The following is a 15,340-nucleotide window of genomic DNA, read 5'->3' as shown; positions in this document are numbered from 1 at the left end:
GGTGATTAATGAAAGGTGAGGTTGAACATTTTTCATATACCTGTTGGCCATCTGTATATCATTTTTGGAAAGATCCTCCGCCCCTTTTTCAGTTGGACTGTTTATTTATTTTTTATTGTTGAATTACACGAGTTCTTTTTATATTTTGGATGTTAACCCCTTATCAGATATTTTTTCCATTCTGTAGGTTGTGTGTTTTGCTGATCTTACTTCCTCCACGTTTTAAATCTCTTATCTTTTCATGTTATACACACTGAAGAATGCTTTAAACTAGTTAGATAAGCTGTTACTGACACAAACATATTCTGCAAATCAAGAAAATTAAAAAAAAGTAGTGTTTAGTTTGGAAAGAGGCAGTGTTATTGGTGAACAAGAATAAAATTTCAGTTGAGTCGTTTTTTAAAAAAGAATTTAATTGGTTTCAGAATATAACTTCCTTCCTGATGGTTTCAGATGGCTTTATTTGTTCATAAATAACTCGACTTTTGATTTAGCCTCTTTTATCATGTGAATGCTTCATTAAACAAATGGAGCTCTCTCATTATAGCCAAGTGGGGCTGTATTCAACCACATGGTGAAGTTGAGAGTACGTGGTTGTATTTAACAGTAAAGGCCATTTATCTGGCCTTTTGCCATCTGGAAACTCTAGTTAGTATTCCCAATATAAATCTTCAATCTGCTAACCAGATTGATACTGGCGTTTAGCTATAGTATCACAATGTCAGAAAGGCCTATAAAAATATAAACTAAAGAACTTTGTAATTTCTTTAGGGAACACAACAAAACTACACCAGGAAAGAAAAGTACATCCTTCCCACCCTAGTCATTGTCTGGGTTAAAAGCCTACATTTTAGAAGTTCTTTAGAAAGCTAAACAGTAAAAACATTTTTACTTTCCACTGCCTGGAAAAGGTCAGTGACTTGCATGTTCAGATTTGGCAAAAGGTTGCCCCTGTTAGTAAAAGGCAACCCTGAAACCCTGAAAACACTGAAAAAAATAGCTCATAGACAGTCAGTTTTCTCTCCCTGTGCCCTGCCCTCTGTGTAAATAGTGATTTCTGAAATTTGAAAGCATGGAGATTAAAAAAAAAAAAAGCCTATCATATAATCCTTGGGGCATTCAGCTTTACTTTTAAATCGTACTTATTCCTGGGACCTGTAGAGGTGTGCAAGAAATGCTATTCATCTATTTAAGTTAAATTCAGGTTTGAAGCTCTCTTCTTGTCAAGCTGGCAGTAAATTTCATATCAGTTATTATTGGGGCTCCCTCCTTCATACTGCAAGGGCTCGTATAGAGCCAGAACCCTGGCAGAGGGGCCCCTCTGGTCCTCTGTGGTCTAATTACTAACATTCCCCGTGTTTGAGCTGCAGGGTTGCCTAAAGTTCTGCTCTGCAACTCTGTGCTGTGTAGAACGCAGGGCATCTTGTGGTGACAGAGGCCTAGTGTCCGGGGCAGCCATCTTTTCTGAGGCACTGTGGTTTCCCTTGACCTCTGAGGTAACAGCTTGGAGCCCTTCTTCTCTGGGAAGTTGGCCGGGCATCCACGGCCTTCCTTCCAGCCCCATTTCTCCTCTCTCAAGCTCAGAGAGAGCCCTTCCCGCCTCCTCTTCCTCAGGACAGTTTCCTCAGTGAGCCCAGGCTTTCCCTAGAGTTAGAAAGCCTATTTGTCTTTGCTAGTTCCAGCTTTCCACCTTGCAAAAGCTTCTGAAGTGAGGAAATACAGAGTGCTTAATTAACAAAGAAAGGCTTAGAAGAGGTAGGGGAGAAGAAAAAAAGCTTTCAGTGTTCTCATTTACTGCCTGTTGTTATCAACATCTGTCCTATTCACATCTGACCATTATATATTGAGCATCATTTCTGCATTTGGAGAAATGTCCACATTATGAATCCATCTTCCCTGGGTCAGAAATAGAACTCAAATTTCTAGCCTCTTCTGCCGCTTAGACGTTGTTCTCCAGTTGGAGGCACTGAGGTGAAACCGTGAGTTGGACAAGAACCATGTGCAAAACAGGCTCTGTGCTGAGCATGGACCACGGCAGAGAGTGTGGCTCTAGGGGAGGTGGTGGTGTAGGGTTGAGTGCCTGCTGGGGACCTGGCATTAGTATTAGTTGTGGTAGGATTCTGACATTTGGGGTTTGGTGACAGGGACAGATACAGCAGTTTTCTTATCAAGCCAGTTTTAGAACATAGTTTTGGGTGTTTTCCAAGAAATTTAGCCCTGAGCTTGTTTTTCTGGATGTCTCAATGATTGTGTGAACTCATGAAAATCAGATTAATCTTGAATCTGTTCACTGCAAGGAGATCCAACCAGTCAATCCTAAAGGAAATCAGTCCTGAATATTCACTGGAAGGACTGATGCTGAAGCTGAAACTCTAATACTTTGGCCACCTGATGCAAAGAACTGACTCATTGGAAAAGATCCTGATGCTGGGAAAGATTGAAGGCAGGAGGAGAAGGGGATGACAGTGGATGAGATGGCTGGACGGCATCACTGACTCGATGGACATGAGTTTGAGTAGGCTCTGGGAGTTGGTGATGAACAGGGAGGCCTGGTATGCTGCAGTCCAACTCACAAAGAGTTGGACATGACTGAGCGACTGAACTGAACTGAACTGATCACCCAAAGAAGTTAGGCCCCCCATGTAGTCTTCCCAATGCCCTCTTTCCTCTCTGCCCAAGCTCCAGCCCATTTTCTGCCCCCATGGTTTTCCTTTTACCACAATAACAAATTTTTAAAAAATGTGAATATATACTGTATATAGTTTTTGTTTCTGTGTTCTTTTGCTTAGCTTACTGCCTTTGATATTTATCCATGTTGTATGTGTGAGAAGTTGGTTCCTTTCTGTTAATGAGTAGTTTTCCAGTGTATGGCTATGCCACAACTATTTTTTTCATTCTTGAGTTGCTGTGCATTTGAGTTTTTCCCAATTTTTCTTGGCTATTGTGAGTAAAAATGCTATGAACATTTGCATATAAGATTTTTTTGTGTGGATGTATGTTTTTACATCTCTTGGAGAAATACCTAGGATTATAATTTTTGGATATTATGGTTAAATACTAACTGCAGTATGCCAGGCTCCTCTGTCTTCCACTATCCCCTGGAGTTTGCTCAAATTCATGTCCATTGAGTTAGTGATACTGTCTAACCTTACTATACCTCTTCTGCCTCGTTCCCCTTTTGCCTTCAGGCTTTCCCAGCGTCAGAGTCTTTTCCAGTGAATCAGCTCTTCACATCAGGTGGCCAAAGTATTGGAGCTTCAGTATCAGTCCTTCCAATGAATATTCCGGGTTGATTTCTTCTAGGATTGACTGGTTGGATCTCTTTGCTGTCCAAGGGACTCTCAGGAGTCTTCTCCGCTGCAATTCAAAAGCATCAGTTCTTCGGTAGTCAGCCTTCTTTATGGTCCAACTCTCACATCCATACATGACTACTGGAAAAACCACAGCTTTGACCAAATGGATCCTTGTCAGCAAACTCATGTCTCTGCTTTTTCATATGCTGTCTAGGTTTGTCATAGCTTTCCTTCCAAGGAGCAAATGTCTTTTAATTTCATGGCTGCAGTCCCCATCTTCAGTGGATTTGGAGCCCAAGAAAATAAAATCTGTCATTGCTCCCCCATTTCCCCCTTCCATTTGCCATGAAGTAATAAGACTGGATATCATGATCTTAGTTTTTTGAATGTTGAGTTTTAAGCCAGCTTTTAACTCTTCTCTTTCACCGTCATCAAGAGCTCTTTAGTTCCTCTTCACATTCTGCCATTAGAGTGGTATCTGCATATCTGAGGTTGTTGCTATTTCTTCCAACAGTCTTGATTCCTACTTATGATTTATCCAGCCCGGCATTTCACATGAGGTACTCTGCATATAAATTAAATAAGCAAGGTGACAATATACAGCCTTGTCATACTCCCTTCCAAGTTTTGAATGAGTCAGTTGTTCCTTGTAAGGTTCTAACTTGCTTCTTGACCCGCATACAGGTTTCTCATGAGACAGGTAAGGTAGTCTGGTCTTTCCATCTCTTTAAGGATTTTCCACAGTTCGTTGTGATCCACTTAGTCAAAAGCTTTAGCATAGTCAATGAAGCAGAAGTAGATGTTTTTCAGGAACTCCTTTACTTTTTCCATGATCCATCAAATGTTGGCAATTTGATTTCTGGTTCCTTTATCTTTTCTAAACCCAGTTTGTACATCTGGAAGTTCTCAGTTTATGTACTATTGAAGCCTTGCTTGAAGGATTTTGAGCATAACCTTATTGGCATGTGAAATGAGTGCAAATGGTACAGTAGTTTCATTCTTTGGCATTGCCCTTCTTTGGGATTGAAATGAAAACTGACCTTTTCCAGTCCTATGGCCACTGCTGAGTTTTCCAAATTTGCTGACATAGTGAGTGCAACACTTTAACAGCATCATCATTTAGTATTTGAGCTTAACTGGTCCTATTCTTAAATGCTGTAGCTTACGGTATGTTTTAAAAACCATGTATTGCAAGTTCTCAAACTTCTTTCTTTTTCAGAATTTGGCTGTTTTAATCTTCACTTTTACACATACATTCTAGAAGCAGTTGGTTTATTTCTACAAAGCAGTTCACTGGAATTTTGATTAGGATTGTATTAAATCAATAAATGAATTTGGAGAGACTTGACATCTTAACATTATTAAAATTAATGGCCATGGTTTGTCTTTTTATTTAGGTCCTTAAATTTTTCTCAGGAACATTTTATAATTTTCATTGTATAGGTCATACAGATAGTTTGTTAAAGTTCTTCCCAAGTGTTTCATCTTTTTGGTGCTATTGTAAAAGTGATATTATTTTAAATTTTAATTTCCAAATATTCACTGCTATTACATAGAAGTATAGTTGGTAGTTGAATACTGACTTTGACTTCTGCAGCCTTGGTCAACTGATTTATTAATTAGAGTTAGAGTTTGTTACATTTTAGCAGGTTCATTTAAATTTTTAATGAAGATGGTTGTGTTATCTACAAATAATTTGTATAATTTTTCTTTTCCAGTCTATATGCCTTTTGTTTCTTATCCTTGCCTTATTTCAATGGCTGGGACCTCTATGTTGAAAGGATGTGGTGAGAGCAGATATCCTTGCCTTGTTTCTGATCATAGGAGGAAAGCAGGTTTAGCCATTAAGTGAAAGTTGTCTTTTGTCATTAGATATAATGTTATCTTTCTTTTTTTTATAGATTCTTGTTACCAATTTACGGAAGTTTATACTCTTCCTTGTTTGAAGAGAATTTTTATAATAAATAAATATTTTTTTCATTTTTTCTGTACTCATTGAAAAGACTACATGCACACATACACACACATTTATATTTTTTAGTATATTGGATTGATAAATTATGTTGATTTCAAATACTGAATGAATGTTGCATTTAAAGAGTAAATATCACTTTTGTCATGATTAATTATTTTTCTATATATTGCTGGATTCAATTTGCTAATAATTTGTTAAAGGCTTTATGCCTATATTTAGAAGGGATGTTAGTCTGTAATTTTCTTAGCATATATTGTCTTTGTTGGATTTTGGTATCAGGGTAGTTTCAGCCTCATAAAATGAATTGGGGAGTGTTCCCTTTTTATTCTGGAAGAATTTATATGTAGAATTGGCATTATTTTTTCATTAATCATTTGGCAGAGTTCACAGTTGAAGCCGTTTGGACCTGGTATTATCTTGGTCAGTGGATTCTTAAATGCAAGTTAACTCATTATTTTAAATGAACATAGGACCAGTCAGGTCATATGTTTTATAGAGAGCTTTGGTAGTTTCTGTCTTTCAAGGGATTTGTTCATTTCATCTGTATTTCCAAATATATATTAGCATAAAGTTATTTGTAATATCCCTTTGTTATTCTTTCAGTGTCTCTGGCATCTGTAGCTATGTCCCTTCTTTCATAATGGTAATTTATATCTTCTCTTAATCAGTCTGGCAAACGATTGATCAATTATTGACTTCTCAGAGAACCAGCTGGTGATTTTAGTGATTTAATTCATTAATAATTTTCCTGTCTTCATTTTTTAAATTTCATATTATCTTTAAAAAATAATAATTCTATTAATTATTTATTTTTGGCTGTGCTGGTTCTTTGTTGCTGTGCATGGGCTTTGTCACTGTGCGCGGCTTTTCTGTAGTTGCAGAGAGTGGGGGCTACTCTTTGTTGCAGTACATGGCTTCTCATTGTGGTGGCTTCTCTCATTACAGAGCATGGGCTCTAGGGTGTGTGGGCCTCAGCAGTTACAGCACATGGGCTCAATAGGTGCAGTTCCTGGGCTCTAGAGCGCAGGCTCAATAACTGTGGTGCACAAGCTTAGTTGCTCCATGTCATGTGGGATCTTCCTGGACCAGGGATCAAACCTGTGTCTCCTGTTTTGGCAGATGCATTCTTTATCACCTTGCCACCAGGGAGGCTCTGAATTCTATATTATTTTATACTTTTCTTCTTTCGACTTGCTACTGATTTTTGTTCATTTCTTAAGGTAGGTGCTAAGGTTGTTGATTATAAACCTTTCTTCTTTTATACTATGAGCATTTGGATGCTATTAATTTTCCTCTGACCTCAGACATGGGGTAGCTCCTCTCGGCTGCTGCCCCTGACCTTGGATGTGGGGTAGCTCCTCTTGGCCGCTCCTGCGCTGTTGTAGCCTGGCGCTCTCGGTTACAATGGTGTGATCACTCACCTAGAGCCAGACATCCTGGAATGTGAAGTCAAGTGGGCCTTAAAAAGCATCACTATGAACAAAGCTAGTGGATGTGATGGAATTCCAGTTGAGCTGTTTCAAATCCTGAAAGATGATGCTGTGAAAGTGCTGCACTCAATATGCCAGCAAATTTGAAAAACTCAGCAATGGCCACAGGACTGGAAAAGGTCCGTTTTCATTCCAATCCCAAAGAAAGCCAATGCCAAAGAATGCTCAAACCACCGCACAAGTGCACTCATCTCACACGCTAGTAAAGTAATGCTCAAAATTCTCCAAGCCAGGCTTCAGCAATACGTGAACCAAGAACTTGCAGATGTTCAAGCTGGTTTTAGAAAAGGCAGAGGAACCAGAGATCAAATTGCCAATATCCGCTGAATCATTGAAAAAGCAAGAGAATTCCAGAAAAAAACATCTATTTCTGCTTTATTGACTACGCCAAAGCCTTTGTGTGGATCACAATAAGCTGTGTAAAATTCTGAGAGATGGGATTACCAGACCACCTGACCTGCCTCTTGAGAAATCTGTATACAGGTCAGGAAGCAACAGATAGAACTGGACAGAGAACAACAGACTGGATCCAAATAGGAAAAGGAATACATCAAGGCTGTATATTGTCACCCTGCTTATTTAACTTATATGCAGCATGCATCATGAGAAATGCTGGGATGGAAGAAGCACAAGCTGGAATCAAGATTGCCGGGAGAAATATCAATAATCTCAGATATGCAGATGACACCACCTTTATGGCAGAAAGTGAGGAGGAACTAAAAAGCCTCTTGATGAAAGTGAAAGAGGAGAGTGAAAAAGTTGGCTTAAAGCTTAACATTCAGAAAACTAAGATCATGGCATCTGGTCCCATCACTTCATGGGGAATAGATGGGGAAACAGTAGAAACAGTGTCAGACTTTATTTTTTGGGGCTCCAAAATCACTGCAGATGGTGATTGCAGCCATGAAATTAAAAGACGCTTATCCTTGGAAGGAAGTTATGACCAACCTACACAGCATATTAAAAAGCAGACACATTACTTTGCCAGCAAAGGTCCGTCTAGTCAAGGCCATGGTTTTTCCAGTGGTTATGTATGGATGTGGGAGTTGGACTGTGAAGAAAGCTGAACACCAAAGAATTGATGCTTTTGAACTGTGGTGTTGCAGAAGACTCTTGAGAGTCCCTTGGACTGCAAGGAGATCCAACCAGTCCATCCTGAAGGAGATCAGTCCCCTGTGTTCATTGTAAGGACTGATGCTGAAGCTGAAACTCCAGTACCATGGCCACCTCATGCGAAGAGTTAACTCATTGGAAAAGACCCTGATGCTGGGAGGGATTGGGGGCAGGAGGAGAAGGGGATGACAGAGGATGAGATGGCTTGTGGCATCACCGACTCGATGGACATGAATTTGGGTAAGCTCCGGGAGTTGCTGATGGACAGGGAGGCCTGGCGTGCTGCGTTCCGTGGGGTCACAGAGTCGGACACAGCTGAACGACTGAACTGAACTGAATTTTCCTCAAAATAGTGCTTTGTTGCCTCCCATAAAATTTTGTATTTTGTGTTTTAAATTTTATGCAATTCAAAAAATTTTCTGATTTTCCTTGAAATTTGACCTTTGACACATCAATTATTTAGAAGTGGATTTTTATAAACATTTGATTATTTTCTGGATTTCTTTCTTTTATTGTGTTCTAATTTATTTCATATTCTTTGTGTGATTTTTAATTATTTTATGTTTGTTAAATTTTATTTTTCAGAATATGACCTGTCTTGGTGAATGTTACACGTGCACTTGAAAATACTATGTATTTCATGATGTTTGGTAGTGTGTCCTAAAAAAATCTCAGTTATGTTAAGTTCACTGGTAGTGTTTGGTCAGTTCACTACCATAATAGGTAGTGAGGGACACCATAATACCATGGAATTATAACACTGTAATACCATGGGACATGTATACAGTCAGAAGATGAAGTGTGTACTTTTATGGTAGCCTGCCTTGGTAACCAACAATAAAGTATGCATATTGTTTAATATGGCATAAAATGAAGTAGAGACTTGGCAGTGTCCTATAAATTGATTAATGTAGATGACCTGTGCGTAATAGAGCCATCTACATTGATCAGATTAACCAAATATTTACTCTTCATTTAGTTTAGTGCTGTGTTGATGGCCAACACCTAATTTAATGTCAGTTCACACATTGTTTTCTAGTTAAGATTGCAGTTAATATTATGTAATGAACATCTGGTGGCTCAGAAAGTAAAGAATCTCCTTACAATGCAGGAGACCTGGGTTCAAGCCTTGGGTCAGGAAGATCCTCTGGAGTAGGAAATGGCAATCCACTCCAGTATTCTTGCCTGGAGAATTCCGTGGACAGAGGAACCTGGTGGACTACAGTGTATAGGGTTGCAAAGAATTGGACACGACTGAGCAGCCAACACTTTGCTTTAACTTTCACTTTCATTTTCACTTTAACTCACTTTGACTTTCACTTTAACATTATATAATAATAACAGTTGTAAAGATAGATTATTTCATCTGATTAAAAATTTCTTGAAATATGAAGAGAAAATGATTTCTTTAAAAATCCCTACAACGTTAGAGACTTGTGTTATTCCATGATTTCTTCTGGGAAATGAGTATAGCATAAAATTTTCATTTTTTTGAAATTTATTTCAGTTTGATGGAACCAAAAAACTGAATTTGAAAAAACTAAGTGAATTTTATAACTTTTATATCCATGAAATAACACTTAAATCATGTGGGAATCATATAAGCCAATACACATTATGTGACTGCTGATAGTAACATTTTGGGTGAAAGGACAGCATAGGTCTCCCCAAGTACCATAAGATCCTTTGATGCTTTGCTAACCATATTCCCGGAGCAGTGTTCTGGGAGTTGGGCTCATCCTGAAATATGAAAACATGCTCTGTAGACATTGGCGAACACTATTTCAACATCTCAGTTGGAATGCTGTACCAATGCCGCTTCTGAACTTCGAGTGTTCTGGCTCTCATGGAGTTGTAGGGGAGGCCTTGTGTCCTTTGAGTCCAGCCCATCACTGTCAAATTCCTTTGTTCTCTTGGCTGTGTAGTGTGGATGATCCTTCTTCAGATTTCTAAGGATTCTTTGCTGCCAGCTTTTTTTCCCTCTAACATGTACCTCTTAGTCTGAAAAAAAAAGTGAATCTTTCTGTTTTAAATCTTGGGAAATAGAGGTTTAAAGAAAGAGTATAGACAACTGTTATTTATGGTTTCTACTCTTGGGAGGAAACAGGGCCATGTGCTTTATGTCTTTCTTGTTTAATTGCTGAGAGTCATTCAGAATTCATGAGTTGACTTAATTTTTCTTGGGCAAAAGTACTAAGAAAAGATTCAAGTCTGCAAAATGCTGCCAATTCAACTCTTAAATTATGCATTTTACATGTAAACATTGCAAATTGTAAGATATTTTAAATGAATTTTTAATTCAGTTATTTAACATTAAAGTTTAAATTCTTGCCTAGAGTTTCAAACATGGAAATACACTCTAAAAGAAAGTATTTCATTAAAAAAATAATAAAATAGAAAAAAATTAATTATTTAAATCTTGAAACACACTCATTTCCTTCCTTCTTTACTCTTTTGAAGAAATTTTCATTTTTATTCAGTATGTTAAATAGGAATCTTGAGACACAATAACAAAGCAACTTTTTGTTTTCCAAGAGTCTGTTTAAATTTATTCAAGATCCACTTTTTCTAGATGAAAATTTAAGCAAGGTTACACATTTTTTTTTGATCACTCTGAGTTTAAAAATAAAGCAAGAAAATCTCAATTTATATACAGATATATATGCGTAGTTCTCAGAATGCTAGTGATCCACCCAGTAGTCCAGAGGTCAGCCTCCAGCTTCCTTCTGCGAGTAGTCTCATTAGATAGCCCTTTCAGACAGAATCTAAGGCAACCCTGCACCAGCTTTTACATGTGTTCACTTCTCATCCACTCAGATGTCCTTTGCCATGACAGATTCAGGGAAAGTAGGCCCTTTTGCTGGGTAGGAGTGGAATGGGACTGACTGCACACCACACCTCTCCACAAAGTCTCTTTACTGATATTCACACCTCAGCAATTTATTCTCTATGTAGTCCTAAAAGTTACATCACCAGGTTTCCGCCATCTTTGTGGAAATCCTTCAGTATAGTCAGTCTTAAAATTTGTTTTGATATCTTGTATCTTATATCTGACATTTTAGGGTGTTGGATGACTTGCCAAATTCTGTTCATAGAGAATTCTGATAGCTCAGAAACGTAACAGACTGTTTATGCTAAGTTCTGTATGTGGGGCTGACAGCAGAGAAGATACATTAATGTTTACCAATAAATTGAGTTTTTAATTGTTCAGTTTTGGTCTTCTTGGTAAAGAAGTGCCCCATCACCTTAATCATACTACAAGTGATAATATCATTTGCTTCGGAGATATGGTCTGGGGAAGAGTTTGAAATGGTAGAAAATATACTCCATCAAAAGTCAGAAGAAATAGGTCCTAGTTTTAAAACCTTTGGCAAGACTATCTCTTTGGACTGTAGTATTTTCATGTGCAAATTGACTTGTTGAGTTTTTATGGTGGGCTTACTGTATTGGAGTTATTCGTGTACCTCACAGTATTCTAATAAAATTATCTTAAGTAATTATACTGATCAAAGTATGATTACAAGTTGAATATGTTCAAAATGAAGGAACACTGCTTTACAAGACCCTAATCTTTCCCTGAGGGGTTAGGAAAGGCTTTTCTGTTAGAAGATAACACTTGAGTTGATAGGAAGAATGAGTAGGAGGTTATTAAGTAAAGCATTGGGTGTGGAACAGAGCAAATCAGAGGAAAAGCTCTGACTGAAGAAGTCAAGAGAAATTTAATTGGTAAAATGGATCAGATTTGATCATGGATTGGGTTTGGGTGATGGTAAGAGAATAGAAATAATCAATGAAGATTTATAAATTTCTGACTTGTCCAACTTGATTGCTAGTTGAGCCTTTGCTAGCACAGGGACCTCTAGAAAGGAGCAGATAGGTATATAGGGGATGCAGGCATAGAGATGAAGATCAAGAATTTGATCTTGGACAAGTTGACTTGAGGTACCTTTGAGATAGCTACTTGGAGATACAAGAAGTATTCAGATATGGAAAGAAAACCAGAAATGTATCACCGAAGCTACAGGAAAACTATGTTTCAAGGAGAGGGCAATAGTCATCACTGTTAGATGCTCCTGAGGGTCCAAGAATGAATTCAAGAGTTTTGGAGCCATCAGGAGATCTCTGGGAAACCTAGGGAGAACTGTTGTTAAGAAGTCATGGTGGCCAGAGTGGATTAAAGACTGAATGGTAGAAGAGTCTGGAGAGAGTGGGTATAGGCCGCTCTTTCAAACAGATCAGTGGTGAGGTATCAGAGAGAGGGCAGCTCCTGGAGGAAACTATGGGCTGGAAGGAGGGAGGAATTTTGCACTAAGTGGAAATACTTGAGTATGTTTAAATGCTGTCAGAAAGTCTTAAGTGTAGATGGGGGAGGTTGAGGTTACACGAGAGGGGACAGTCTATGATAAGGTTACTGAGAGGGCCAGGGGATGGAATATAAATTATACCCAGATGAGGGGGCGGGGTTCGCCTTAGATGAGCTTCTCTAAGAGGAGAGAGGAAAAAGAGGACTAGGCAGATGGAAGCTGACTTGTAGGTTTGGAAGCAGATGAGGGAGTTTTCATCTGATGACTTTATGCAAAAATCCATACTAATTTAAAGTTTTGTTATTCTGTAATAGAGTAGTGATAATAATAGTAAACATTTATGGACTGATCTCTATGTGCTATGTGGTGGTTAATTAATTAAGTATGGTAGTTAAGTATACATTCTCTGTAGATAAAGTATCTGGATTTGAATCCAAGGTTTACTACTTTCTATGTGACCCTGGGTGTTCATTGGAAGGACTGATGCTAAAACTGAAACTCCAATACTTTGGCCACCTCATGCGAAGAGTTGACTCATTGGAAAAGACCCTGATGCTGGGAGGGATTGGGGGCAGGAGGAGAAGGGAACAGCAGAGGATGAGATGGCTGGATGACATCACCGACTCGATGAACTTGAGTTTGAGTAAACTCCGGGAGTTGGTGATGGACAGGGAGGCCTGGCGTGCTGTGATTCATGGGGTTGCAAAGAGTCGGACACGACTGAGCGACTGAACTGATGTGACCCTGAACTATGTGACCTAGAACTGGTTGTTATTCTCTCTGGGCCTCAATATCTTATATATAAGCTATAAAATATATAAGATCTCCAGGGGATCTTCCCAATCTAGGGATCAAACCCAGGTCTCCCACATTGCAGGAGGATTGTTTACCAGTTGAGCTACCTGGGAAGCCATAAAATACTTTATAGTATTAAATGAGAGAGAGAGTGTGTGTATGTGTATGCACATGTATATGTTTATATATCCAGTTCCAGTTCAGTTGCTCAGTCATGTCCGACTCTTTGCGACCCCATGAACCACATTGCACCAGGCCTCCCTGTCCATTACCAACTCCCGGGGTTTACCCAAACCCATATCCATTGAGTCAGTGATGCCATCACCCATTTCATCCTCTGTTGTCCCCTTTTCCTCCTGTCCTCAATCTTTCTCAGCATCAGGGTCTTTTCCAATGAGTCAGCTCTTTGCATCAGGTGGCCAAAGTATTGGAGTTTCAGCTTCAACATCAGTCCTTCCAATGAACACCCAGGACTGATCTCCTTTAGGGTGGACTGGTTGGATCTCCTTGCAGTCCAAGGGACTCTCAAGAGTCTTCTCCAACACCATAGTTCAAAAGCATCAATTCTTTGGTGCTCGGCTTTCTTTATAGTCCAACTCTCACATCCTTGCATGACTGCTGGAAAAACCATACCCTTGACTAGATGGACCTTTGTTGACAAAGTAATATCTCTGCTTTTTAATATGCTGTCCAAGTTGATCATAACTTTCCTTGCAAGGAGCAAGCATCTTTTAATTTCATGGCTGCAATCACCATCTGCAGTGAATTTGGAGCCCCCGAAAATAAAGTCTGTCACTGTTCCCACTGTTTCCCCATCTCTTTGCCATGAAGTGATGGTACCGGATACCATGATCTTAGTTTTCTGAATGTTGAGCTTTAGGCCAATTTTTCCACTCTCCCCTTTAACTTTCATCAAGAGGCTCTTTAGTTCTTCTTCACTTTAGTGCTTAATTGAATAGTCATTGGAAGGACTGATGCTGAAGCTGAAGTTCCAGTACTTTGGCCACCTGATGCAAAGAGCTAACTCATTAGAGAAGAACCTGATACTGGAAACGCTTGCGGGCAGGAGGAGAAGGGAGCGACAGAAGATGAGATGGTTGGATGACATCACTGATTCAATGGATACGGGTTTAAACAAACTCTGGGAGATAGTGAAGGACCTGGGAGCCTGGCGTGCTGCAGTCCATGGGGTCAAAGAGAGTTGTACACAAATTAGTGACTGAATAACAACAATGTGGACTTGCTATGTGTGTTGTCAGCTAAAGTAGTGACTGAGGGAGTGGTCATCATCAGCCATCAGCATCAGATACCGCCTTCATTACATTCTTCTGATGATGTATTAGCCTTATTTTACAAATAAGTGATGTAATCAGAGAATAAGTGACTTATTTGAGGCCCCACAGCAAAGTAGATGAAAGAGTCAGATTTCAAACTAGGTCTTATCCAGTTTCAAAGCTATGCTTTTATGAGTTTTGAAAGCAGCTTATATAGAGTATTTCTTCTGTAGTTATCTAAGTGCCTGAGATTTCACAGTTAACCTTATGTAAAAATGAGAAGTATATAGCATTATAATTCAACTATACTTCAGTAAAAAAAAAAAAATTAAAAATGGGAGGTAAATGAAGTCAGTCTTGCACAGCTGCTGCCACCCCAGAGTCTGCCCTCTGCCAGCAGTCCTGCTCCTGCCTCTCGTCCCCTACCCTGGTCCTGCCAAGCTCCTCTTCCTCTACTGGAAGCCTGCCACATTTTGGTAGTTTTCCCACCTACATCTCTATCTTTCATTCTTTACCTTTCACTGCCTCCCCCCCTTTTCTCATGTGTGTCAAAGATTGTGTAACTTTGGCGTGAAATGAGTGATTTGAGGGTGGAGGGTGTGTGTTATCCTGTACAGTTTACGGGGGTGGGGCACATCCCTGTGCTGCTGCTTTGGAGTGATATCTGAAGAATGAAGTGATGGAGGTTTTGTGCCAGTTTGCTGTCCACAGTTACTTTAAAAATTTTATTTTATTTTATTTATCTATGTTTGGCTCTGCTGGTTCTTCACTGCTGCACGGGCTTTTCTCTCTCGAGGTGTGTGGACTTCTCATGGCAGTGGTTTCTCTGGTTGTGGAGCATGGGCTTTAGGGCGTGTGGGTTGAGTAGTTGCAGCTCTCATGCTCTGGAGCACGCGCTCAGTAGTTGTGATGCATGAGTTTTATTGCTCTGTGGCATGAGGGATCTTCCTGGACTAGGGACTGAACTTGTGTCTTCTGTATTGGCAAACCAGTTCTTTACCACTGAGCCGCCAGGGAAGCACCCACATTTACTTTTAAAAACATCGCCACTGCATTTATAATAATCATTGGAACAAATACCCTCCCTTTACCTATT

At 39.3% G+C, this 15,340-nt stretch overlaps 1 protein-coding gene across 3 annotated transcripts in view; it reads left to right on the top strand.

The window, feature by feature from the left end:
- Positions 1–15,340, top strand: part of IGSF11 (immunoglobulin superfamily member 11) — a 128,454-nt gene that overhangs the window by 92,516 nt on the left and 20,598 nt on the right. The gene's annotated exons all lie outside the window — the stretch shown is intronic.

This window comes from Odocoileus virginianus, chromosome 4 (assembly GCF_023699985.2).
Source record: "Odocoileus virginianus isolate 20LAN1187 ecotype Illinois chromosome 4, Ovbor_1.2, whole genome shotgun sequence".
Classification (NCBI taxonomy): domain Eukaryota; kingdom Metazoa; phylum Chordata; class Mammalia; order Artiodactyla; family Cervidae; genus Odocoileus; species Odocoileus virginianus.
The sequence above is the reverse complement of the archived record's forward strand: the minus strand, read 5'-3'. Positions and strand labels throughout refer to the sequence as shown.